This window comes from Pongo abelii, chromosome 17 (genome assembly GCF_028885655.2).
Source record: "Pongo abelii isolate AG06213 chromosome 17, NHGRI_mPonAbe1-v2.0_pri, whole genome shotgun sequence".
NCBI classification, from domain to species: domain Eukaryota; kingdom Metazoa; phylum Chordata; class Mammalia; order Primates; family Hominidae; genus Pongo; species Pongo abelii.
In genome coordinates, this window is record NC_072002.2 from 29,534,307 (window position 1) to 29,557,822 (window position 23,516).

At 42.1% G+C, this 23,516-nt stretch overlaps 1 protein-coding gene across 31 annotated transcripts in view; it reads left to right on the forward strand.

The window, feature by feature from the left end:
* EPB41L3 (erythrocyte membrane protein band 4.1 like 3) overlaps positions 1–23,516 on the forward strand; it is a 249,369-nt gene that overhangs the window by 94,383 nt on the left and 131,470 nt on the right. For 29 of the 31 annotated variants that reach the window (XM_054537507.2, XM_054537508.2, XM_054537513.2 and 26 more), the window contains exon 1: positions 4,009–4,134. The gene's annotated coding sequence lies outside the window, so the exon portion shown is untranslated. 31 annotated transcript variants of the gene reach the window in all.

Below are 23,516 nucleotides of genomic sequence, written 5' to 3' on the forward strand. Positions count from 1 at the left end.
TCAGGTTGGAGTTATCATTGCTGTTCAGGTAGCAGAATACCAGTTACTCATTCACTCAAGGAGTCAGTACTCTATTGACATTTGTGGTGGAATAGAGGTTCATGGGGGATCCAATCTCTTCAGCTTGGGATGAATTTACACACATATCTTACCTGAAGTAAGCTGCACCCTTTTCTCTGCACCGTGGTTAGAATTCTTGATAGCTGGTGACCTTCAGTGATATAACTTATATAGAGTAATTTCAGGAAGTCCATAAATAAGATTAGCATAGAGGAAGCCCAAGTTAAGGTAGTGGAGACCAGAATGGGCATCCTAAGACCTAGGCTAGAGTCATGGAATCTTTCCTGACTTTCCATGGATTGTTTCAGTATTTGCATAACACTCCCTTTAGCACTGTGTGGACATAGTAAATTAAGAATCTGAAGAACTGAGTTCTCATGCCAAATTGGCACTAATTCTAGGACTGTGTAAACAGCATTTACTGGACCCAAGAACTACTTTTCTATAACTTATTGAAACAGCACCACAAGGGGGGTTACACTGACAAGAATAAAGAATTCTCTGGGGCTATAGTGGCTTTATTTTTGGTAGTGAGAGGGAAAAGGAGAGAAGTTAGTATTCTAAGAAAGCAAGCAAATTCAATCATAATTGTATCTTCACCTTGCTTTCTACTTTATGTTCCTTCTCCTTTCTGTGTGGAAGAGCTCATTAATTCCTGATGAGAGCTAAATAGTAGGGTTTTCATTATTGCTTTTACTCAGTAAGTAGTAAGAGGTGATACATCTTTTAATGTTATAGACCCCCAATATTATTGAACCATACAGAATTTTAGAATCAGTCCCTAATTTTATACATGAGGAAGCTGAAACCCTGAAGAAAAGTGACAACTTAGTTCATTATTCAATGTCCATTCATTCATTTAGCAAAAATGTGAAGTGCTTGGCTTGCAATGTGCCCAGTGAGGCACTGTGGGGAGACAGAGAGGACTAAGAGAGGATCCTGCGTGGGATTCACAAGAAAGAATGAAGAGATCGCTATTACCAAGATGCAGGCAAGTTGCTGAGGGAGCTATGCAGCTATGCACCACTCATGAATTTGACGTTTCTTTTTCTCCCTGTCTGTGCTAGGGGGAAAAAAATAATAAAGGAGAGCCTTGGTTAAATCCAGAGGATTCCAAAGTAATTGCTTCCAAGATTTCCTATCAAACTATGCAGCAGTATGGTTTTTACTCCAAATTTTCAATTCATGGAATATTACCATAATTAGATAGGGTTTTGTTTGTTTGTTTGTTGTTGTAGTTTTTTGAGACAGAGTCTCCCTCTGTTGCCCAGGCTAGAGTGCCGTGGTGAGATCTCGGCTCACTGCAACCTCCACCTTTCAGGTTCAAGCAATTCTCTGACTCAGCCTCCTGAGTAGCTGGGATTACAGGCGCCCACCACTATGCCCAGCTAATTTTTGTGTTTTTAGTAGAGATGGGGTTTCACCATCTTGGCCAGGCTGGTCTTGAACTCCTGACCTCATGATCCACCCACCTCGGCCTCCCAAAGTGCTGGGATTACAGGCATAAGCCACTGCGCCTGGCCTCGATAGGTATTTCTAATTAAAAAAATACTTAGTTGTCTAACATTTTTTCTCCCAAGAAAATTGCCATTCAGACACTATTGCTGATTTTCATCACCACAAAGATTAAGATTCATGAGTCATAAGAAAAAGTTTGCTTTCAATTTTAAAAAATAGCAAAAATACTGCAATAAAATGAATGAAAATATGGAGCCATCTGTTTCTTGAATGATAATGCCAAATGAGTGTTTATTGTAAACAATACAATTTATTCAAGTCCACTTTTAATGGAGTGCTTTAGTGTACATGCAAAAAAGGAAAATGAATTCTTTCTTCATTCACAGACCTTATATGCTACACACACACACACACACACACACACACACACACAGAGGCATACAGGTGCGTATGTGATATGTGCATATATATCTCTAATACTCATATGCAACACTTCCTGATAGGAAATGCAGTTAATTCCCAAACATCCACTATTGGAACTGTCCCCTTTATCTGTCACCTGAAAGACAATTCAGGCCCTCATTACCTCTGGTAACTGTCTTAATACCATAGTCTCCTCCGATCACCAACCTGGTATTTGCCCATCTGTTCTACTCTTTGCAGAGCCATAAGATTAGTTTTCCTAAAACATTACTTCAGTCACACTTTCTTGCTCAAAATTTCCCAAAGCTCCACATCTATAGAATATAGTCCCATAAACTCCATAGCAACATAGTAACTATAATTTTCCAACCTTCTCCCTCTTCAACATGAAAAAACCCTTCCACTCCAGCCAAGGAAATCAAATACCATCCTCCTTTCCTACTGAAGTTTTCCCTATTCTAGAAACCTGCGCCAAGTCTCCCCACCTCTCCAGGCCTCACTGACAGATCAGGCCCACTAATACTTTCTTGCTCAAAATTTCCCAAAGCTACACATCTATAGAATATAGTCCCATAAACTCCATAGCAACATAGTAACTATAATTTTCCAACCTTCTCCCTCTTCAACATGAAAAAACCCTTCCACTCCAGCCAAGGAAATCAAATACCATCCTCCTTTCCTACTGAAGTTTTCCCTATTCTAGAAACCTGCGCCAAGTCTCCCCACCTCTCCAGGCCTCACTGACAGATCAGGCCCACTAATCTTTCCCAGAGGCACGTGTTCTGTATCTTGTCTTTGGCACCCAGTAGCAAATGCAATATTTTTGTGAATCCATTTTTTCCCTCTTTTAATGAGTCCCTGAGCTCCTGGAGGGGCAACGAGATGATTTGGAGAAGGCTCTATTTTAAAAAAATTAATAACGTACAACATGAAAAGGATCTGATGTACAACACGAGGACTAGAGCTAAGAAGTGTCTTGTATTCAGGATTTTCCTAATGAGTACATTATAGCTACTCTTGCCACAAGTAGAGGGGTGTTGGGGGAAATGCGTAACTATGTGAGATGATAGATATGCTAATTTGTTCCACTATAATAACCATTTTACTATATATGTATCTTATGTTGTATGCCTTAAATATACATACAATTTATTTTAAAAATTAAAAAAATTAATATTTTTAATTTTTGTGGGTACATAGTATGTATATATATTTATGGGGTACATGAGATGTTTTGATACAGGCATACAATGTGTAATAATCACATCATGGAAAACAGGAAATCCATCCTTCAAGCATTATCATTGGTGTTACAATTCAATTATACTTTGTTTTAAAATGTACAATCAAATTATTTTGACTATAGTCACCCTGTTGTGCTATCAAATACTATGTCTTATTCACTCTATTCTTTTTGTGCCCATAAAAATATTTCTTAAATATCTTGGTTAGTCGGTTAGATCTTAAGATATTGTGAGATGACCAGGAGTTACTTCTTTCGCTTACAAATCAGTGAGCCCCCTCCACTCTTTAAAATCAGGATAAATTTCGGTGGAAAGCTTTATAGATACTGGGGAGGATGGAGTAGCTGAGTTGCTGAAAAATGGGCGACTTCTCTTATCAAGCATTAATTCAGATCTTCTCTATTAACATGACTTGAAGACACCACCAACTTGATTTTCTTTTCTTTCCAAAAAGAAAAAAAAAAATACTGCAGTCCCTAGCCAATAAATAACTCACCTGAAGGTCAGGAACACCCCCTCCCTCCTTTCTCACAGGGGATGTCTGGGAAGGAAGAGGGGTCTGGAGAGGCCAGTGGGAATAAAGGGCTAAAGCTATTGGCATTGGCAGCTGTCTGCAGGCGTCGTCCGTGGAGCCTGACCCTGCGCCAGGACGGCGGAGGCTGTGCCCATGTAACTGTCCTGAAGTACTGCGGTGGCCCCCTCCCCCGTGGCTGGGAGGGCAGGCAGGACGAGGTTGGCTTTCCTCGCACGGTCTCTGGGCGTGGGCCCTCGCCGCAGCTCCGCGGAACCTCGGTGTCTCCTGCAACAGGGGGCGGGGGGGAACCGCGGCGAGCAGCCCTGGGCTGCGGCTTCCTCCCCACGCCCGAGTCTCCTGCGCACCGCCGCCGAGGACGTGCGCCCGAGCCTAGTCCCCACGCCGCGGCGCGCCCGGGCTCCCTGCTGATCCCAGGTAACTTTTCCGCCTCTCGGAGTGGGGGACTGCGAGGGGGTCTCGGCTTTACGAGGTGCGGAGGAAGAGCCCGAGGCCTGGGGCGAGGCGCGCGGGACTGTGAGGCTGACGCGCGGCTTCGGCGCCGCGCGGTCTCCCGAATCCCGAGCCCCGCGCCGGGCGCAGCCGGGGTCCCCAACCGCCCTCCCGCTCGCCGGGACCCCCAGCGGGCCGAGCCTGCCCGCCGCGCCCCCCGCCCGCTCCGCCCGCCGCGCTGCAGCAGTGGCTGGGCCGGCGCGCAGAGCCTGAGACCCGGCCTCCGGCCTGGGGGCCTCCCTGGGATCCCTGGCCGAGGGGGCGACTCGGTCCCCGCGTCCTTTCTCCGCCAATTTGCGCAAATCCCCCGCCCGGGGCGCCATGTTTTAAGTTGCCCCTCGGGCTGGGGGCGAGCGCGGGCCGGCCCCTCCCCCGGGGAGGTGCGGGGGACAGGGGGCGACACTGCGGCGCCGCCCGGGCGGGTGGCGGCTGACCGGCCGCGGGAGGGGCCCTGCGCTCAGCGCGCGGCGGCAGCGGGCTCGTCCCGGGTGCAGGCGCGGGCGGGCGCAGCGCGGGGCCGATAAGGTGCGCTCCGCACAAAGCATCCCCGCTGGGCAGGGGGGCCGGCCGCTTTTATATAACTTGCCTAGTTTCCCCGAACTGGGGTAGCGGCCCCCGGCCGGTGGGGGGGAGGAGGAGGGAGCGTCCAAGCGGGGTTGCCCTGGGCCTGGGCACCTGCCGAGGCCCCTCGCCTCTGGCACCCGGGCGCGGGAGCACGGGCGGGCCGGGGGCGCCTTGGTCGGCCTGCCGTGGCCCGGGGGCTCGGGGCGGCGCGACTCACCTGGCGCCCTCGGGGCCGCGATTCTCCTCGGGAGGTGTCTGCGAAGACGGCTCTGCAGCGGTGGGGGTGGGGAGGCTAGGGCTCCGGACCGCTGGAGTTGGGGTCTCAGCCAGTTCCTGGCGGGTGTTTCCTGGCTGCTGCCGCAGGGGCTTGCTTTTTCGGGTTTCCCCTCTAATCTCGCCCGACTTCTTCCCCTTCCCCCCTACGCCTGCCAAGTTCATGGCTTCTGCAATGCGGTGGGTGTGGTTACCTAGTAAATTTTAACTGTGGTCCCTTGCAATGAGAGTATTCTTTTCAATTTTCTTTTTATATTACGGATCTGAAGTTTCCTAGGGTTTTTCCTTTAGTTGCAGCCCAGGGTTAAAGTTGGTAGAGATTGTTGCGGAACAGAACAAATAGAATGATAAAGGAAACATGTGGTATTAATTACTTGTGGAGGTTGGGCTGGGAGGTCCTGAGAGGGCCAGGCAGTCCTGCTAATGCAGTGCTTCCATTGCGTGTTTAAGTTGTTTCAGCTTTTTTACATTAGTCTTGCGGAATTGCTTTTGCAGATATCCTGCCTGTCCTTTTTGTTGAGGGGGGGTGGGGAGTGGGGCACAGTGAGAATTTTAGGCTCTCTGAGGTGGCCAGGTGTGCTGGAGTTTCTGTTGATAGCATTAACTTCTGTAGTACAGGAAGCGTCACACCAAGTGCTTAAAAACCTTGTTTTTGAAATTTACCTAGATTTTTAAAGTCTCAAGGAAACAAAAATGATAAAATTCCTCTTATGTCTGTGAGCCATGGACGTAGTCCCAATTACAGCAAATTAAGCAGAAAAGCCCTATTAAGAAAAGAGAGCAGCACATCAAGCTTCAGTGAACTCTGGGGACTGAGAGGTGATTTCTCTCTTGGCTCAGAGTGAGTGTTTAAAAAATGTATGTTAATTTTGGTATCAAACTTTAAAAACTTTAGTTGGAGTAACAAAATTAATGTGAGAGGGAATAAATACTAAATTGGAGAAGCGTGACTTCAATTTGTTAATTTGCAAGGCATTGATAGCTGAATGCTTAATACTGTCTCATTTGCATTATGGTTTTCTGGTGGTTTAGAAAAGCAAAATATCAGATGCACAACTTACTGCATCAAGTTTATTTAGTTAATACACTTTAGCCAAAATAAGTTTTTCAAAACAGAACATGTTTTGTGAATAATTCATCCATAACAAGAAGAGTAGCCACTTTAATTTGTAAACCCCTTTTAGGTGAAGGATTCAGGAGCTATAGGTCAAATGTCAGTGTCTCAATGAATATTTACATTTAATTTTGAAGACATTTCTTCTGCATGAATGCGATTTAGGTTAAAAGAAATTTTTTATCAATTCATGTACAGTGCTTGGACTTTGGCCAACTTTGTGTTGAAATAAAAGATCAGGTTTTTTTTAACTTGATCGGATGCAATTTTATTTATAATTGTTTTTTAAAAACTGGTTGGTCAAATTCATTAAGGGGCCACCTAGGTAGAAGAGAGGCAACTTCCATGTACTGAGAGATGTGATGATGTTATCTTGCAAATCTTTTCTGGACTTATATAGTATATTACATTAAGTGTGGCAGGAACTTGCTGTAAAAGTATTTTCTTCCGTGTTGTATGATGTGCATTCATCTTTTAAGTTAGTGCTTTCCCTAAAATTCACAAATTAGAATTCATGTCCTCTCCAGTAAAATAGAACTCCAAGAGTAGGCTGAAGAATAAATGTTTCCTTTCTGTGAGAATTTGACTATATATAATGAAGAGAGAGACTTTTTTTTTTTTTTTTTTTTTTTGAGATGGAGTCCTACTGTGTCACCCAGGCTGGAGTGCAATGGCACAGTCTCCGCTCACTGCAACCTCCGACTCCTGGGTTCAAGCAATTCTTTTGCCTCAACCTCCCGAGTAGCTGGGATTATAGGCGACCACCACCACACCCGGCTAGCCGGCTAGTTTTTTTTTTTTTTTTTTTTTTTGAGATGGAGTCTCGCTCTGTCTCCCCAGGCTGGAGTGCAGTTGCGGGATCTGGGCTCACTGCAAGCTCCGCCTCCCGGGTTCACGCCATTCTCCTGCCTCAGCCTCCCAGTAGCTGGGACTAACAGGCGGCCGCCACCACGCCCAGCTACTTTTTGTATTTTTAGTAGAGAAGGGGTTTCACCGTGTTAGTCAGGATGGTCTGGATCTCCTGACCTTGTGATCCACCCGCCTCGGCCTCCCAAAGTGCTGGGATTACAGGCGTGAGCCACCACTCCCGGCCGAGAGAGGGTTCTTGAGTAATCTACCCTGGCCGTCTTTAATTCCCATAGTCTCCCCTAAGTACCCCATCAGTTTTCCGTGGAATATAGACTCACCATTGAAAGGTATGAATCAAATTTATCTTTAGCACCACTTCATTTAGAGAGATCCTTAATCGTGCAATCGCTGCGTCTATTTCTTTCAAAAGGCTAGCTAGCTGCTGATTTGTTGGGAATTCATCAGGCACTCAGCCCGGGAGGGTTCTGCTGTTATTTGATTTGCCTTGGCTGTGAGGAATTCTGTGCTCAGAAGCAAGGACTGGAGCAGTGAAGTCATTGTCCTGCCTGGTGTTGTGACATCACTATGGCTCAAAGGAAACAAGGGTGGGGCAGGCAAAACCAGACCATCTGAAGCATCTTGCTGGCTTTAAAACTTTGCCTGATCAATCAATGAGACTCCTTTCTCAAGTTGAACTGCATTGCGAGGTATTGTTTGGAGAATTAGAAGGTATAAATGAATGTAAGACTGCATGGGAAAATGTGTCTCCAAGAGAAAGGAAGGAGACGTTTTTTTTTGTTGTTTGTTTTTTTGTGAAATAGTAGAAAGCACTGAATATTCCTTTTGTAGAGAAAAATACTGTCATTTTTTAGAAGGGCCATTTACAAAATTAAAGAACAAGAAAAATGAGTATATTTTTATTTATATATTGAGTCAACATATTTCTTACTGTTCTTTGTACTAAAATAGCATTCGTTTTAAATTCTTGATTTAGGTTATTAGTAATGTCTTTTAAAAAAGTATGTGGTCTCTCTAAAGATGCAATTTACTTATTGGGTAGACGATGTTCTCATTTATTTTTAAGTGATGTGATTGCAGGTGGCAATAGGAAAAAATGGAAAAAGGTATTTCATAAGTGTAGAAGATATCTGCAGTGATTTGGAGTAATTGATTTCCATTTCCATTTTTGTTTTATGTACTAATTAGTTTATAATTTAGCATTTTAATCCTAATTTAGAATTCTAGTGCAGAGATGATCAGAGACATATTTCACCCAAATTAGTGTTGAATAAATGATAAGACTGAAATTTGGAAACAATAAAGTACATTTCATGTTTTCCTTTCTGAATTTATGGTAATATCAGCATAAAAAACGAAGAAGCACAGAATGGCTGCAGATGTTCCTTGTCTTTTCCATACCTCCTTGCTAAGATGACTGACATTTTTCATGTGAGTGTATTATGTATGTAGGAGCTCTGGGCAGTTCTTTCTTAACTATGTAGCAATTCCAGAGCACAGTTTCAAAGCATAAAGAAGAAACAAATTGGGAAGAATGGCACAAGTAGAGAAGTTGAAATTAGATGCCAGAACTGCAGATTACTTGGTTGAAATGTCTTTGGTGTTGCATTTTTAGTCCTTATGATGATTGGTTAAATTGCATACTTTGGAATTGTAAGCTTCTATTAGCACCAAACCCCTAATTCTTTTGTAATTTGCAGTACAGAGAAAAAGCTGACAACTTAATTTTTAGATTGCTGACATTTTGATACGTTGTTCTTATAACCCTGCCTTACAAACTAAAAACAGAGAGAGAGAGAGAAAGCAGAAAGGTCTATATTAGACCTAGAAAACAAATGCAATATTTAACCTGCCTTGAGTCTATATTTTTCTCTCCAGTTATATTGGGTGGGTGCTTGATGAGGATAGGTAGTTATTTCTCTTGAGGTTTCTTTCCCAAACCAAGTAGAGGTCTAGACACTTAAAGCATTCAGTAAATACGGAATTGTATAAAAAATGGGGCCATTTGTAACTTACGCTTTACTACCCCCCCAAAAAAAAAATCTTGGAGAAGGCTTAAAAAGCACTGCTGCATTATTTAAGAAAATGAGAATTACCAGACTCATGTATGTAGTCATTATTTTTAATGGCGTGGTCCTCTTCATAACAAGGTTGTTACCTCTGTCTGTAGCTCAAATTGGTAGATCCTAGAGGTTTTGCCATATCAGGGAAGAGAATTCTGCAGGTACCAAGAGAAAAGAAGAATGGTTTCTTTGAGGGAAGAACTGCAGGGAGTCGGTTTCCTTTCCTGCCAGCTCTAATTGGTGTCATGGAGGACATCAGTGTGGAGGGTGTCCTCTGAAGAGGGGAGGGATCAAATGGTAGGGTGACAAAAGCTGAAAAGGATTAGTGCTGGGAGATGATATTGATCTCCTAGCATTGAACTAAAGAGAGGAAAACTATTTTCTGTTTTAGCTCTCTCTTCTTTGGTCATTTTTGTACATGCCTGTGTTTACATCCTCAAATAGTGAGTTTCTTTGTATTTGATTCAAGCCCCAAATTTCATCATTTCTAAAAGAAAGTTATTTTTTCACATTTAACATCTCTGAAATTGGGATATGTCTTACATGGCTCTCAGCCATGTGGCAGAGAAAAAGCTGGCAACTTAATTCATTGTTTGTGAATATGCATCAAAAATTGGACATTGGATGTTAGTGGATTGGAGAAAATCCTGGAGACAGTAGTGGAGCCCTCTTAAGTAATAGATTTCTAGTGCTCGTGGTGACCCAAGTTGATGTTGTGTGGAAAAGCATAGACAGCAGTAACTCTTAGTAGAGTTGGATTCTGAATATGTAAGAATTTTTGGGAACACCTTGGCCAATCTATTTTGTTTATATTTTCTTTATGCATTGAATAACTCAATCAATTTGAGTTCTTTAGATAAGAAGAAAATGAAAATTCCAGTTTCTAAAAATGTGTGAGTCATAGCTTAATTGGCAGAGTGCTGTACAACATGATGTTATCTCTTATAATCAGTGTCATGAATCTTATGAAATATGGTTTATCATTTGGCTATGCAGTTTTTTGAAATGTACTTTATGTAGTGCTGTCCATTCTGTGTATCAGTGATTATTTTTCTATGTATTATTGATTGTTTCCTGTAAAAGGATGTGTGCATCCTTTTATAGGGAAAATCTATTGAAAATTCTTCATTTCCGATTTTGATTTTCCATTTTGGCCTTGGGAAGATGACTGGATTTTGATAGAGAATCTCAATTAGTCATTGAGAAGACATTCCAGATAGGACATTCCAGAAGTCAAGAGACCTGCCTTTAGCTGAAATATAGCCTGTACGCTGGGGAGTAATGGGAGATGCATCTAAGGAGGGAGTGTGAGGCCTGATTGTGGAAGGTTTTTGGATATGAGACTAAGGGATATTTTCGGCTTTGCTAGGTAGTGGGGAGTTATTGAAAGTGGTTGAGTAGGGAAGAAGAATATTTTTTCTGGTGATAAGTGTAGGATGAGTTGGAAGAACAGGAATCTGGAGACAGATGGTCTTTAGTTAATGGAGTTATCCAAAATTTTGCAGAAATTGAATGTGATGTTTTTTTCTCTCAATGATTGATATTTTGGCAATTCATTCCATCTTTTCGTGGGAGTATTTAACTGAGGATTAAATACTACTTTTGGATTGTTTAAGGTGGAAAATGAGATATACGAAATATGGGAAGATTTTCCTTATCCTTTCAATGAATATATCTCAGTTATTTGAGATATTAAAAATAATACATTCTCACTTTAAAATATATTCTAACAATACTGAAAAACCAAAAAAAGAAATCTCATTATCTACCTTTCTGAATGTATTATGTATCAGAGTGGAATAGGACACACCTGGGTTGGGCTCTGGGCCTTGCTATTTAATAACTATGTGGCATGGTTCTTTTAACTTCCTAGAGCCTGTTTGCTCATTTATAAAATGGGCATAATGCTTATATCTGAAGGATATGAGGATTAAATGATATAATACATGCAAACACTGAACACAGTATCTGGTATATCACAAGTGCTCTGTAAATAGCAGTAGCATCATTTTGTACATATACAGACTCATACATAGGTTACATAATATTTTACATGAATAGACTTCTGTCTTGAATACTTCTATGTAACCATTTTTTGTTTGCTTGTTTTGTTTGTTTGTTTGTTTTTTGAGAACAGAGTCTCAGTCTGTTGCCCAGGCTGGAGTGCAGTGGCGTGGTATCAGCTCACAGCAACCTCTGCCTCCCGGGTTCAAGTGAGCCTCCCAGGTTCAAGCGAGTCTCCTGCCTCAGCCTCCCAAGTAGCTGGGATTATAGGTGCCTGCCACTCTGCCCAGCTATTTTTTGATGTGAATTTTTAGTAGAGATGGGATTTCACCATGTTGGCCAGGCTAGTGTCGAACTCCTGACCTCAAGTGATCTGCCTGCCTCGGCCTCCCAAAGTGCTGGGATTACAGGTGTGAGCCACCGTGCCCGGCCATTTTTTTTTTTTTTTAAATGTAACAGTATGTCTCGGAGAAGCTTTTTCATGCATGCAAATCTATACCCACATCATTATTTTTAATGGTAAATAAATATTTTCTTTTGGTCTTGTGCAATATTGGTAAAGGATCATTACCTTAATGATGGTGTTGATGTGAAGCCTTGTCGTCCAGCCCCTCTGCCTCCTTCCATTTGCTGCCTACACTTCATGACTCTCTTCTAATACGCACATCAGGAGGCTTGTGGTAAAACAAGATATTTTTAAAAATTAAAATTTCTGATGATTATTATGTATATCTCAATGTTGTGTGTGAATATTGGGTTCTAACAAACTAAAACAAGCAAACTTTCACCATATATTTCCTGACTTTTTAAAATTCAGATTTTAATGTCATCTCTTCATAGAGGGCTGAGCTCACCTAGCAAAGCCTAACCTGAGTCCCTGGGTGCCCATCATTCTCCCATGTGCCTCTCGGCATGCTTCGAGGGACAGCAGATGCAGCAGTCTGGACCTGAACTAGACTCTCCAGAGTCAAAAAATCCAGGGTCTGGGATAGTTTAGTAGGTGTAGGGGGTCACTGGGCTCCCAGAGATGGAAAATATTAAGCTTCGTTTGATCTCTCTCTGAGTTTCCAACCCTTCCTTCATCCTCAGCAATAGAATGGTAACAAATGTCATATTCCATTCACAGATTTTATGCCACTTCTCCAGGGATGTGGGCTGCTCTGTTATGTTATTCATAATACCATGATTTTGACTGATCTTGGATTTACCTGGAATCCAGTCTTCATTCACCAATTTGAGGAGAATAGCTTTATGATCCTGAAGGTGGTGCTAGCTGGAATGGTGCACCCAGGCTTCTGTGAGATGATGCCATCAGGGCATCTAGAGGTCTCAGGCTGGCCCTGACAGTTGCATATTTCTACGTAATTTGTACCTAGAGTTACTAACATCCCAGAGATATAGGGAGTTTTGGGTAGTTTCATTACAGAGAATTATTATTGATGAATTTTGGTGTGTTTTATACCATTTTGTGCTATTCAGTGACAATTTTTACTAACTTTAGAAGGAATATGCTTACTGGCTAAGTATAAGACTTGGAAAATAGAGATTGACTAGGTTGTTTGCTCAAGAAGTCGGAAAACTTTTCCTCTGAATTCTTGAAATGAGAGCAGTAATTCATTGGGGGGAGTTATATTGTAGAACAGGGGTCCCCAACCTTTTTGGCACCAAGGACCTCCATTTTGCTTGCCTCCTGCTGTGTGGCCCTGTTCTTGGCACAGAGGTTGGGGTTTCATGGAAGACAGTTTTTCCATGGATGGGGATTGTGGGGGATGGTTTCAGGAGGAAACTGTTCCACTTCACATCATCAGATTCTCAGAAGGAGTGTACAACCTAGATCCCTCACATGTGCAGTTCACAATGGGATTTGCACTCCTGTGAGAATCAAATGCCACTTCTGATCCGACAGGAGGCAGAGATCAGGTGGTAATGCTCGCGCACTCACCGCTCACCACCACTGTCCTTGGCCCAGCAGTGAGGAATCCTTGTTGCAGAATAAAAAAAATGCGAAGAGTTAGAGAAGATACAGATGGAAACATCTGCTAACCTTGAGCTAGGTAACTGTGGGCGGAGTACTCTATTTCTCTAGGCAAGGTTCCCCAGAGTGAACAGATGACAATGCTGCCTACCTCCAGGCTGAAATGAGATCTGTTTTTGAAGACATCTAGAACCAGTCTAATGAGAGTATACGCATGGTACATGTTTTCTCATTTCAGTAGTATATGCTGTCATCCTCTTTGCTTGTTTTTAGGGACATGTGTTAGTAATTGTAAGATCCAAAGATGACCCTCAAGATGAGTATAGAATTTTGTGACATTCTACCACAAAACCCGTAATCCAAAAGATGGCCCTCAATGAGAATGCAGAATTTTTTGAATATGAAACTCCAGATAACAGTAGAGGTTTGCAAAGAATGAGACACAGTGGTTTTCAAATTTTCACGTACAACAGAATTACCTGATGAGTTTGTTAGAAAGGAATTTTTGGGGACCAGTCCACAGATTATCATCTAATAGATCTGGAGTTGGATCCAGACCTCCTTATGTCCCGAAAAGTACTTTGGTGAAATCTGATCCAGGTGGTCCCAGGACCACATTTTGAGACACACTGTCTTAACAACTTTTGTCTTAATGACTCTCCAGCTTCTTCACTGTTGTCAAATAAGCATTTAACCTGGAAAGAAGATACAATATAAATAGTACTAATGTTGGAGAGAATGTTTAGCATAGAGCAAAGAAACCTGGCCTTGTACTCAGAATGCTTGGGTTTCTTTATGGCTGATCCGTCACTTGTAACTTCTGTGGCCCTAGGAAATTATGTAAAATTTAAAAGGTTAAGGAAGTAGGATAAGAGGTTAGTTTTCTTATCTATTAAATAGGGATAATGATAATTATGTAGCAGAATGGTCAGAATGGTTGAGTAAGAATCTAAGTGAAAGCACGTAGCTCTTAATATGTCTTCAGTTGGGGTTAATTTTCTTGCTTTGTGATTGGTAATAGAGTAAAATGGCCTTGAAGAAGAGATGCTTCTATGAGTAAATGTGATCCTGCTGGTCAAAGTCATACTGAGCTATGTGGGTCCTACAGATACTTTTAAGATATTATGAAGTTCTTCACTTATATGTGTGAATCTTGAGATGATTAAAAGCTTTCTTTACAAATGTTGCTATGTTTAGTGACATTCATATCAATGGTAAATGGTCAGACTACATTATAATTTATTAGCATTTTTTCCTATGCTCATATCCGAGAAGGACACACACACACACATAATCCACATAGGGGGACAACAAAACAAAAGTCACTGTATGTCACATTTGAATTGCATCAGTTTCTTAGACTCCAGAGATAAATTCAAGAAGGAACTTCAGTCTTTGGAGCGCAGTTGCCGTTCAGCCTCAAGGTCTTAAGCTTTTCTGACAGCGTGGCCCTGTCTTGGTGCAAAGAGGCAGCAAGCCCGATAAATTATGTAACCATTTTCAGACATTGGCTTTTTCCCCCCATTGAACCTTCCCCAGTTGTCATCAAAAATTGCGATTTTGGAGTTACCTCTAAGTGGGTTTTCACATTAAGACAAGACATATGAAAAGATCTTTGACAAAGGGTAGAATATACATATATTAATAAATTAAATTTCATTTCCTTTTTTTGCCCACTCAGTGTCCAGTAAAGTGTTCCTCTAAAACATTTACTGGCTTTATTGACTTACCATCATAACTCTTATTTCCCCATGCTCTTATTTAAGAGTTGGATTCCAACTTGATCTCCTTGCCTGAGTCTTCTCCTGACTAGAACTGTAAAGCATTTTATTCAGTCATATTAGAGTGTGTAAGGGCCTTTGTGCTGCTCAGATCAAGGACAATCCCCTAGGCGCCTTATCTCAGTGAATGCTTTATTGACCCCCAAGATGAATCCAGGTCTTCTCTACTCAGACCATCTTCTGAATGATCTCTTCTCCAGATAATTCTAGTTCAAGCATCTCCCAGAATAAAGAACCGAGCAAAATTAAACCAACCCATCTTTTGACCTGGTTTCCTCCTTAAGCTTATTGCCAGTGTTTCTTCCCAGCTGCTTGGTTGTCAGACACATGTCTTTGAAATTAAGATTTGTCCAGGCAGGATACTCATTTGGCACCAATGATAGTTAAAAGACTCATCAAAGTACTGAGATACACACTGAAAGTGAAAAGACGAGACTGATGGTATGTGCCAAAATGTGACTGTTTGAGCCTTTGTAAAGTTTTGTTCCTTTCTCTGTTCTTTTATCTGTTTGTTTATTCCACAAATACTTATGGAATGCTTATTATGAACCTGGCACCATGCTCAGTGCTGGGGTTACAGTGGTGAACAAATCAGGTTTTACTCCCCTGGAAACTGTATTTTAAACAAGGGGATGAGTAGTAAACAAGATTTCAAATACCGGTGAACACTGAGCAGAATCAGAGCCCAGAGACTTGGCGCGTGGAGTGCTCCTGTAGATACTATCATTTAGGGGATGTTTAACATTTTACCAAATCTTTCTTTTTGTTTGCACCCCTTCTCTGCAAATGTGCTGTCAATTCTAGATTGTAAGTGGAACCAGGCAAGGACCATGTCTAATCATCTTTGTGTCTTTGAGCCTGGTACAGTGCCTCACACATGGCAGGCCCTTGTTAACTGCTAAACAGATAGTTCTTACTCTTACGACTCTTTTTTCTTGTACCTTGCCTTTCCTTGTAATAGTGTTTTGACTTAAAATATACATTCTCTTCTTTCTCTTGTAAGCTCAGTTTCTTCTACTGTTCCACTGAGATGTGGACTCACCTGAAGCTAATGAAGCTGAAACTTCAGGACTCCTTCCTCACAGAATCATGTTCCAAAGTTTGCACCAAAGTTTGACTTTTATAATCTTTTTCTTTCTTCCTTTTTTTTTTTTTTTTTTTTGAGACAGAGTCTTGTTCTGTTGTACAGGCTGGAGTGCAGTGGCGGCATGATCTTGGCTCACTGCAACATCTACCTCCCAGGTTCAAGTGATTCTTGTGCCTCAGCCTCCCGAGTAGCTGGGATTACAGGCATGCACCACCACACCTGGCTAATTTTTGTATTTTTAGTAGAGACAGGGTTTTACCATATTGGCCAGGCTGGTCTTGAACTCCTGGCCTCAAGTGATCTGCCCAACTTGTCCTCCCAAAATGCTGGGATCCCAGGCATGAACCACTGTGCTCGACCTATAGTCTTTTTTCTTAAGGTTTCCCAATTGCAAGAGCTTTGGCACTTAAAAAACCTGGATCTATCTCTGATCCTAACCCATATTAAATTGCCCCTTTTCTGAATTTTAACTGCAATTCTGGCTAACCAAAATCCAGAATTTGGCTGTAACAACTTCTCTTCTTTTGAAGTATCTCATGGCCACACGTGAGAAACACATCCAAAGGCTTGAATTTGTGACTTGACTAAAACACATCACTGAACCTCTCAGAAACATACACTCATCTACAAATGTGCAGAACAGCCATATCTTCTTTTTTCAGAACTATTGCAAAGATCAAATGGTGTAATTGATGTGAAAGCACTTTTCAAACTGTAAGATGCATAAGAAAATAACGGACAGTGTTGTCAGGGAGTAGAGCTGGAAAGCATTCAGGGGAAAGAACGTCTGATTTCCTTAATGCCCTGCTCTGCATCCTGTGCCTCCGTCCATCTGCCTAATAATGGACTATATCCTGAGTACATACATATTTGCAGTACTACCCAGGCACCCAGCAAAATGAATGTCACCGCCCATTCTCATGGGGCTTCCTGTTACCCTGAGTACAGACATAATTAATTGTTGTCTCCCAAGTGCTGTGATAGGGGAATTGGGGCATGAAAGGCACACAAAAGAAGCTCACCTACCAGCTGTGGGTGTGTGGCTCTGGACGGAGAGGGAGTGGTGTCCAACCTGAGACCTGAAGATGACCAGGAGCCATGCAATGGAGAAGGGGGAGAGCTGGATAGAGTCTGGAGTCGGCTGGACAGGAGGGTGTTGGAGGTGACTGACCAGCATGTACAGAGGCCAGGAGGAAAGAGGGAGACATTCGTGTGGCTGACGAGTAAGATGGGCTCCGAGGGCAGTGGGGGAGATGAGCCTTAGGGGCAGCTGGGGTCAGAGTTCAGGGCCCTGTGAACCATGTCATCCTGAGGGTGAGGCAGAGCCAGTGAGGGGTGTTACCTTGTTGTAAGACATCATCAGATGTACTTTTAATATGGCTTTTGTAGTAATCTAGGGAGTTTACTTTTTTGAAGGACAATACATCATTATGGTAAAAATGAGTGTTTTTTGAAGGAATACATGAATGACTCAGTGAACTCCTTAACAGTTTCTGGCACCATAGCAGTCTAACTTTATGCTTATAGGACACATGTTTAAACTTAGAAACTTCACTTTTTTTCTATAAAAGTCACAGTTAATATCACAATATATCAATCTATACAGCAACCCCAAATATAAGTACTTTGTACATAAGTACCCAATAAATGGTACTAATGTTACTGTCCAGGGAAGAATTGAGGATGATCTGAACTAAGGAAGTGGTAGAAGAGATGGAGAAAAATGAATACTTTGAAAAATGTTTAGGAGGTAGAATTTTGAGACTTAGTGACATGTTGGGTATGGTGGGAGGTGAGGGAGAGGGGAATGACCCCACTTGCTGTTCCCTGAGATACACACACACACACACACACACACACACACACATATATGAGTTGATGGTGGGGTTGGTGATGGCATGTGCAGGTCAGGAGTTTGTCCTGAAGTTCCTGTGGTACATTTCAGAACCCATGTCTAGTAGCCTTCATGCATCAGCCAGCAAGCCAGAGAGGTCCAGCTCAAAGATCAAGACTCAGAATCCTCCAGATCGGAAGGTAATTAAAGCCATAGAAGCTGAGGTCACTAGAGAGAGGGCAGAGTAAAGACAATCTGCAAGGGAGAAGTAGAAGAGGAAAAGGTCTATGAAGCTGGGGAAATGTGATTTAGAAAGAAGTAGTGTTCACTGGGGTTCTTGAACATTTAAATAACACGAGAGCTGCAACGCTCCCTTTGCGTTTAGCCACGCTGATGTTGGTGAGTTCGCCATGAGAAGCTTGGAGGAGCAGTACCAGTTTTCCAAGCTTGTGCACCGATTCTTTCACCTTTGCTTCCCTTTCATCTTCAACCCCCTGCATTCTGAGGGTGGAAGCCAGGCTGCAGTGGGCTAGGGCTGAGAGGAGGGCAGTGCACACAGCAGGGGTACCTGGTGCTCAGGAAGAAACCAAAGCACAGATGTCTTTGCCACTGTAGGTGAGGTAATGTATTTGATGTAATTTTTATCCACCGTGTTTTATTTTTTAAAGAAGTATATTGAGAGGCAAAGGTGACATTGTTGGAAATGTTTACCTCCTATGTAGCTAAGGGGCTGTATTTAAAATTGTGACAGGCAGCTCAGCTTAAAGCACTAAACATAGATTTGCAGTATTTTCTTTTATGCAGCCCTTTTCTGTAGATCATAAAAGGCTCTAATGTGTCGTTTCAGAGCAGTGCCAGGGCAGTGATGACAGCTGTTTAATTCCCTTAATATGCTCTCTTTCTTCTCATGTCATGGAAATGATTCCACCAGTGGTAGAATATTCTTGATCACAGATGAGCAGAAATAGTGCAGCTATCTTGACCATTACTCAAAGATAAGCAGTAAGCTTCAGTTCAATCCAATGGTTAATTAAGAAACTAGAGGATGGGCCGGGTGCGGTGGCCCACGCCTGTAATCCCAGCACTTTGGAAAGCCAAGGCGGGTGGATCACTTGAGGTCAGGAGTTCGAGACCAGCCTGGCCAACATGGTGAAACCCCATCTCTACTAAAAATACAAAAATTAGCCGGACGTGATGGTGGGTACCTGTAATCCCAGCTACTTGGGAGGCTGAGGCATGGGAATCACTTGAGCCTGGGAGGCCTAGGCTGCGGTGGGCTGAGATCACACCACTCTACTCCAGCCTGGGTGACAGAGTGAGACTGTCTCAAAACAAAAAACAAAGAAAAGAAGCTAGTGGATGCAGAAATGGGGTTGAAAATTATTTTACAAAAATATTGAGAAATATTTCTGATACACAAAAGGGTTGATTGAAAAGATGATGACCTATATACACAGCCTGCACAAAATGTGACCCCAGCTGGGCTCAGGTGCTCAAGGACTGTAATCCCAGCACTTTGGGAGGCCAAGGCAGGAGGATCACTTGAGTTCAGGAGTTTGAGACCAGCTTGAGCAAAATAGTGAGACCCCATCTCTACAAAAATTTTTTAAAAAAATTAGCCAGGCGTGGTGGTGTGTGCCTGTAGTTCCAGCTACTACTGGGGAGGCTGAGGTGGGAGGATTCCTTGAGCCTGGGAAGTCAAGGCTGCAGTGAGCTATGATTGCACCACTGCACTCCACGCTTGGGTGACAGAGCAAGATCCTGCCTCAAATAAATAAAATAAAAACAACCCTAAATTGCTAAATCCCCTGCATTCTCTGCATGTGCACCTCTCTCCCTCTTAGAAGAGGCCACTCTTCTGGATTTGTGTTTCTCATAACCATATGTGTCTTTCTTCCTTCCCACATCACTATTTCTAGCATTACTAAATTATTTGTGGTATTTTTTTAATGTTTATATTTTTTAAAATAGTATACTATGCATATTCTTCTGTAGCTTGTTTGTTGTCTAACAGTGAGATTGAGATCCGTGTATGTTGATATCTAGTATTCTATGGTGTGTTTCTTATTAGTTGAGGACTGAACGCTTTATGCAAGGTTTGTGGCTTCCTCACTGAACCTTGAACTGGGTCATGCTTCTCCCTTTTCCCTCAGAGGCATTGGACTTGCCGAGCCCTCAGCCTGGAACATTCTTCCTCTGCGTTTTCACAGCTGGCTCCCATGCCTTTCTTCATTCTTTGCCGCTTAGCGTAGCCTTGCACAGACCTCCTCCCAGCCCCCACAACATCCTACAAAACCTGCTCCTCTTCCCTGGTTACTTTTCTTCATATCACTACGCATTTTATGTTTTCGTGTTTCTCCCTCAACCAGAATATCCTCTTCATGGCAACAGGATTTTTATCCATTTTGTTTACTGCCATAGACCCAACTTTTAGAACACTGCTCGGCACTTCTTAGGTGCTCGGTAAATCCTCAAATGAAAGAGTCGTTTAAAATATAATGTGAAAAAATCCCACGAATTTATGAGGGAAAATTCCAGCTCAGTCTTTAACATTTTATTTAGCAGGTATGGTTTTATTAAGAGTGATTTAACTTTAAATTGTAAATATAACTTCAAAATGTGAGACTCCCTGATGAGAAGAGCTTCCCTGTAGTGCCTGCAGGAGCTTCTTGGGATACAAGAGAATCAGTGTGTGCTGGACTAAGACCTTAACCCAACGAGCAATGAGAGTCATGCTGCTCAGGGTGATGGTTGTGTTTTGGTCATTTTCAATTAACTTGGACTTGGGATTCTTTATGCTTTTTGGGATAATTTCTCCCCCTTAAGAATTAACACTTCCACGTTGTTAATACTTTCCCTGATACACCATCTGGCCTGCCCCTTTGTTCCCTTTCGATTTTAGCACAGTCTAAGGTAAACAGTTTTGTTTTTTTTTAACCGATGAATATTCTGTTGTCTTGTAATTTGGAAAATAATTTGTACTCCTCTCATTTTTCACTGTCTGTATTCAGTGCTGGGAAAATCAAAGTGCAATTGGTTTTTAATTCTGAGCTCTTCAGTTAAGCACCAAGTAGATAAGCGAGAGTTTGATTAGGTGTGCATTCTAATTAAAGAAACACAAATGATAATTTTTCATTTGGACTACTGTAGGAAATTATTCTGAAGTATAAAGATAGATATTGGTGATTTCCTATTGGCAACATCATTTATAACTTAGTTTTGAAGAATTTCTCATTCACAAGAAAGCTTCCATTACTGGCTTATTTCTATTTTTTTCATTGAAAATTGAATTTTTCTCCAATCAGAGAATCTGTATGCATTTTAGTAGGGCAGAGATCTGGGGAGAATCTGTCTACATGTTAGGAGGGCAGAGATTTTTCTTTAGCTCCAGGTACTCAGTAAGTATTGGTGAAATTGAATGGTCTCTCTTCATTGTTAAATTTATATTCAGTTATAGTCCTTTCTTCCTGATGTCAGTGGAAACTTGTTCTTGGAGGAGGCACTCGGATCAGTGCAATGATTTGAGTGTGTCTCGTTGATAAAGGGAAGTTGATTGAATGGTAAAGAAGATGTCAACTTAGATATTTTCTAATAAGTGAAGGTGTGGGGACACCCGGACCCTCCATAATCATTTCTTGTGAACCACCTCAATGATGATCCACGTGAATTAAGTTTGACCAAGAAATACAGGCGCTTCGCCTCTTTGGCTCCATCTGTATTTGATTTCACTGATTTTAGGATGTCTGGTAATAACTGTTACTCAATTGGATGTTATTACCGTTTAGCATGGACAGTCAGGATTATGTCTCAGGCCTGGAACAGCAAATTGGATGTTTTGAAGCTCTTTTTAAAGAGTCTCTAATGACATAGATAATTGTTTTTATGGTTTTCTGTAAAATGGAATTGCCTGATAGAGCTGTCTCGTTTCTTGGTGGCCTTTTATCTGATACTGCAAAGAGATTGAGGTGGCAAATTTCTCAGTAGAAATACCAGCATCATTACCATCCTCATAAGCACTAAATTTGCATTGCTTGTTTCTCCAATAGAAGACATCTTCTCAGATGGCAGTCCAAGGGTCCCTGCAATTATTTTTATGCATCTGCCTGATAAAACAAGTTGTTTGAATGGTGGAGAAGAATATCTCAATATCAATTTAGATATTCACTAACAATGGAAAGAGAATGCATTCTCTAATATCATTTTCTTCATAACTCCAAGTTCTAAGAAGATATTTGTTAATTCCTATTTCATATATTACATAACAACTATGCATATGTATTATAATTATAATATGTCTATAATAATCATATGTGTTATAATCATTGTGGAAGTTTTAGATCAGATTTGGGATATGCAGTGTTATCATTATAAATTTATATAATCTCTACATATAATCCCAGCTCAGTAACTTACTAATATTGCAGCCATAGGCAAGTTCTTTAGTATCACTTAATGTCAGTGTCATTCCCTATAAAGTGTGCATAGTAATACTAGCCTCATTGGATTTATGTGATGTTTATGTGCATATTAGTGCATATAGAAAATGGGAATTGTAGGAAAGCTGGCCTCATTGTGTTACTGTGTGTTATTAATATTACTATTCTTTGTAGAGTTTGTTTCAAAATCCCAGTGCTGGCCCCTGTGAGCGCTTTCCTAGGACCATGGCATGCCTATTGGATAACTCCTGGTTGCTTTGGCTGTCTGGGCCCCACACTGACCAGCTCAGAGCAGGCGGCTGCTGGGCTGTCAGGGGCCTGCTCTACTTGGGTCCAGCTTGGAGCAAATGTAAGAAAGGTCATCAGGGATCAGGGTAGAGGGGACTTTTGTCACTTAGCTACTCTCACTTTTGCCTGTCGCTTTAGATTGAATAAAATGAAATATGGCATGTCTGTGTTAAAACTGGGTTTTCTACCACAAATGAATGATTAGAAATGAAGAACTGAAATAAGTTCAATCAAGAGGTTTGAGCTCACAGTGGGAGCTTTTATTGTGTGCATCTTTCATTTCAGACCAGCCCCTCCCCCACTTGCTTTGGAGAACTGCTCCTCACTCCTTTGTGGGGATGACTTGGGGCTGTCCACACAGGGAGCCATCTGTTCCCTGGCTAAATGATAGGCAGGTGACCCAGACCTGGCCAGTGCACTGCTGCATTCCCTTCTGCATGTGATCCATGCTAGCTCCACACATTCTCCCCTGGAAACATTCCCCATGGATGGAGAAAAGGTGGCCCTAACTTTTTGAGTGGTTAAGATAGAAGAATTTGGCCTTCTTGCTTGGCCCGGAGAGCATGATGCCAAGAAGAGAGATTAAATTATGTTTTAGTGAAGTGGAATCCTTGAGATCTCTGGCACAGCCTTATTTCCTGCAGATGACCAATGGAAATGGCCAAAAGTATTTTCTGTTTATATTATAGTAGGAAAGCGGCTGTTAGCAGTATAGTATAGTAGTTAAGAGTCCAGACCAGGCGCAATAGCTCACGCCTGTAATCCCAGCACTTTGGGAGGCCGAGATGGGTGGATCATTTGAGGTCAGCAGTTCGAGACCTGCCTGGCCAACATGGTGAAACCATGTCTCTACTAAAAATACAAAAAATTAGCCAGGCGTGGTGGCGGGTGCCTGTAATCCCAGCTACTTGGGAGTCTGAGGCAGGAGAATTGGTTAAACCTGGGAGGCGGAGGTTGCAGGAAGCTGAGATTGAGCTGCTGCACTGCAGCCTGGACAACAGAGTGAAACTCCAACTCAGGA